At 31.6% G+C, this 4,506-nt stretch overlaps 1 non-coding gene across 2 annotated transcripts; it reads left to right on the top strand.

The window, feature by feature from the left end:
- The first annotated feature begins 917 nt into the window (after positions 1–917).
- On the top strand, positions 918–4,259 carry LOC106692100 (uncharacterized). 2 transcript variants are annotated; one of them, XR_010843357.1, is made up of 3 exons: positions 1,255–1,496; positions 3,580–3,895; positions 3,992–4,259. It is a non-coding gene; the product is annotated as an uncharacterized protein (transcript). The 2 variants fall into 2 exon arrangements; XR_010843356.1 differs by lacking the exon at positions 3,992–4,259 and having other exon boundaries at positions 918–1,496; positions 3,580–3,944.
- Positions 4,260–4,506: the final 247 nt, after the last annotated feature.

The following is a 4,506-nucleotide window of genomic DNA, read 5'->3' as shown; positions in this document are numbered from 1 at the left end:
TTTTGATAGAAAACTCCTTCTTTGTGGTACATAACTTTAAATCTAGATATTACTTACCACCATTAACCTCCATAGTTTTTACTTTCCTACCATCTGGGATAAGGAGAGTATTGTAATCGGGGGGTATTATATTCGTGGCCTCTTAGAGATCAAAAAAACCCATTTCCGACCCCAAAAAGCCCATTGGTCAGTTAATCTATGGTACAAATTATCTCTTGAAAGGATGGGCCGATTCAATCATTATTTATTTGGTTTATAGGATTTGATTACCCAGTGCAGGGCTACTTAATAGGACATCCTCTTTACAATAGCTAAAGAGATGTTTTTCTGTAGATCATGGTGCAAGAAAGGCTGTAGCGATTTAGCGCTGTTACCTATCCTAGTGTTATGACCCAAAAAATAAATGAAAATTCCTAACATAGTACAGATTAATGAATGTACTGAGAAATCTCGTATATAAGGTTCGTTCACAAACTATGAATAACTTTTTTTTCTGAGTAGCGTAGGCAACGTTGACTGGATTCCACAACGGCCTAAAGCAGTAAGGAATGTCAGCTAACCGAGCGCACTAGCGACATTTGCCTACGATTCGCTAGACTAAGCAGGCTAAATTATCGATATTACCGAATAATATCCAATCCAAACATAGACATCCTCGACATAAAATAATTCCAGCGACAATCCAATAAAATATTAATATTTTATTGGCATTCTTGTTAATCTCGATCTCAAGGTTTAGCAACGGTATTCTGATATTATTTTATTGACTAGACAATTTTTAGAAAAGCTTAAAAATGAAATTTCAATATTTTATTTTAATAATTTCATACCTGTTTCGATATTTCATATTCTTATTGATATCGATATCGAAGTTTAGTAACGATATCCCAATATTATTTTCTCGCAACATAGATATATCGTTTAAGAAAATTTAACCAAATTTGAGTTAGGCTTTGAAGTTCAATTTTCTACTTTATTAATACTAATTTTTTATTCGTGTTGACTCTGAATAGTGCAAAATGAGAGGGACATTCTGGCCTTATTATTATTAAGATTAGGGGCACCCAATGAGGCACATTCTGGCCTTATTATTATTATTATTAAGGTTAAGGGTACCCAATGAGAGGCACATTCTGGCCTTATTATTATTAAGGTTAGGGGTACCTTTTTCCGATGCAAATCTTAGTCCTGCAAGCGTCCGCCAGTTTAATAATAGTTTTGAATCGTGTTGGAACAAGCCTATAGGTAATTTGTTTAAATTTCTGCATTGCAGACGCCAGTTCCCTCGGATAAGACGACCGCTGTAGCAATCGCAGCGGTTGCAGCAGCCAATAAGACAATGGCGACGGCCATACTAGTGCTAACTACAACTGGATACTCTGCTTGCGTTGTCGCCAAGTTTCGACCACCATGCAACATATTCGCAATTACGAGGAAGGAAAATGTGGCTCGTAAATGTTCTATCTTCCGTGGTATTATCCCTGTGATACATTCTGGTATGTAGCCATAGGATTAATTTAGTCATACAATGATTAAACTTTGCTTTAGAACTGTTCGTTTGAACGTCAGGCAATTTCAATATAAAAGTTCCATGCAATACAAAATTATTTTTAATATTTTAGTAAAAAGTGTAATTAATTTCAAAATCATTTGTATTATATTGAACCACTTTATCTAGTGTATTTCACTAGGAGCAAGCTTTAGATGCAGTGCTATCTGAAGCGAAAACGAAATAAACCGCCTTTTTATTTCAATTCTATTCACCTTATTAAAACTAATAATTATTTACAAGAAGGATTCAAAAAATAAATTTATTTAAATGCCGTCATATAAAATTTTATAACAAAATCTTTATTTCACAACACGTCAATTATCATTCTTTCGCCTTTGGACGAGAATACAAAATTAACCCTCTTGTATAAACGTTTAAGTTAAACGAAATATAATTTACAAGTAGGTACTTTTTTCACCTATCTTAAACTAGATTTCATTTTATTTTATTTCAACTATTTCTGTATTAGGATTATATAAATGGTAAAAATTATGTATTCCCTTACTTGTTCCATCAGTACATTATTTTAAGTAACAAAGAAAAAAAATCACGTCCTTAAAACTAAAAAAATATCGAGAATTGATCAAAATAGGAAAGAAAGATCGCTTCCACACTGATGCTGAAGTGTCCTTATCATGTTGAAACGGCTCCTACAGAAGAACATAATGTTTTATTGATACGAAAACACGGAACCGATACCTCGGTGTAAATGGACACTTATTCATTGATCAAATTTAAGACCTATGTATATCTGAACGAAAATCTAGGTCTTTCTATGACTGAATAAATATGTGATATATTCATTCGTTTTAAATTCATCAATAACCAGCAGAATAAAGATAACTAAGTAAAAAGCTGAAAAGGAGCAGTTAAGGAGTATTATGATTACAATCCATATTCATAAAAACATTTATGTAGGCCTCACAGAATAAGCTATCAAAGGTAGCCTACACAAAGGCAAGTCTTCAAGGTAAACCCTGTTAGAGGCGTTGTACAACCATAGGATGGTCTCACTAAAATTATTTGTAACAATATATGAAGTGAGAAGCTGATCCCAGTTCCATGGGATCAGGATTATAACCTGAATTCGCTAAAAAGTCGCTATTTTTTCTTGGTTAGCCCTCTATCTTACTTCTTTAATGGTTAATACTTACCCTAAAACCTGATGTGGGAGAGCAAAAAGGGGGAAATACGTACTCTAAGACCTGATATAAGGTAGTACAAACAACCTCCATCATACCTTCAAGTTTTGAACAACTCTGAGGTTGGTGTTTGAAACTTGTAGAGAGATGCTCAATGACACCCTGCTGGATGGTACTCTCGCTGTTCTGTTCTTCCCTGATGTGTGCACTAAGCCATGACTTCCTATTCTCTTTATTGACCTTATACCTATTGAAATTTCATATAAGTCTTTCCAATTGTCAAATTTTGAGGCTCGATCCTAATCCATACATTTCTCCTCAAAAGTTGAATTGTCCAAACAAATTGACAATCGTAGTTCTGGTAGTGATCAAATTCTATACTTATGTTCAAAGAGCTCATGATTAAACGCTCTAACTTGAAGCATAGAGATCCACACAGATTATTACAGAGAGAGAGATTGGGAGTTGGTTTGGAAATCCTCAGGCCGAATGTAAATAGTATTTATAAGTATGGATGTGATGAGTACCTTTATTGTTATTATATTTTAGTAGTGCTTATTAATAATTTACTTTTATTTTTTTTAATTTAGGAATTTTGATTTTTTTTTCTATGAATGTTATCACTTTACTACTTCTATAAATTGAGACAGATTTTAATATTTCTAAATAAACTATATTTTATATGAAAAAAAAAAATTAAATTCTGATAAATTAACAAACTTTTCAAAACTCAATTATTCCAAAAAAAATTGTAATGTGGATCTAAATTGCAATGTAGGACTGAATTATGAACTAAAATAGATAATTCTTAAATCCGATAATAATAATATATATATATTTATTTATTACTTAAATAATATAATACATTATCATTATCATTTGTAGCTGACAAAATTGATGATTGGGCCTTAGATACTGAACGAAAAATTAGATCAGGTATTTATGCAGCATTAAAGATGGAATATGTACATGTGGGAGATATAGTAGTGGTTATGACAGGATGGAAGAAAGGGAGGGGCAACACCAGCACTATGAGGATTCTTTCAGTTACTGAGGAAATCATTCAAAGAGTTTTCAATGACTTAACGAAGAAGTGAAATATACGAGGATATATTTTTAAATTAATGGTTGATAACCCTAATAACAATTGGGATGAAATAAATGAGCAGAACCAAGAGTTTTTATATATAAAAATAAAGAGGTCTGTCATTGATTCGTATTGTTTTATAAATAAAGATGTGTACAAAATATTTCTTCTCGATCATTTTCATACATTGATTATTGTTTAATTCTATAGGAGTTGGATTTGATGAAAAGAAAATTTCACACAAAACCAAATCAGTACTTAAAAATTAAGGAAACTCAACTAGCTGAGGGCCCAATCCAAAACAAAAAAAAATATTTAAAAATTATTATTCCTATCCTAGAGTATAGGAGTGGACTAGTAAAGGTACCTGGTTTCAGAACAAGCAGACAAAGTAGACAAACCTTACCTTTGGTATGGCCCGTATAATGAATTAGTACATTGAAAATGTGTATGAATTACATTTTAATTCTACTGTTAAAAAAAAAAACCAACAAGCTATAATTTTTTAATCAATAATAAATGTTAATTATGGCTTTATTTATTTTTTATAAACCAATTTACTACCTATTTGTTACCTGATAATTAGTTTTAAACATCTGAGCAAGATAAACTCTGACATATGCAAGATTTTCAGGTTTTATAAATGAAGGAGCAAAAGTTATCATTTGAATTGACTTCATTTTAAAAATACAGTAGAAGGGAATGTGGATATATATATATACATA

This window comes from Halyomorpha halys, unplaced genomic scaffold, assembly GCF_000696795.3.
Source record: "Halyomorpha halys isolate HHAL.00 unplaced genomic scaffold, Hhal_1.1 Scaffold8623.1, whole genome shotgun sequence".
In the NCBI taxonomy this organism is placed as follows: domain Eukaryota; kingdom Metazoa; phylum Arthropoda; class Insecta; order Hemiptera; family Pentatomidae; genus Halyomorpha; species Halyomorpha halys.
Note: the sequence above shows the minus strand (reverse complement) of the source record. Positions and strands in the feature narration are given on the sequence as shown.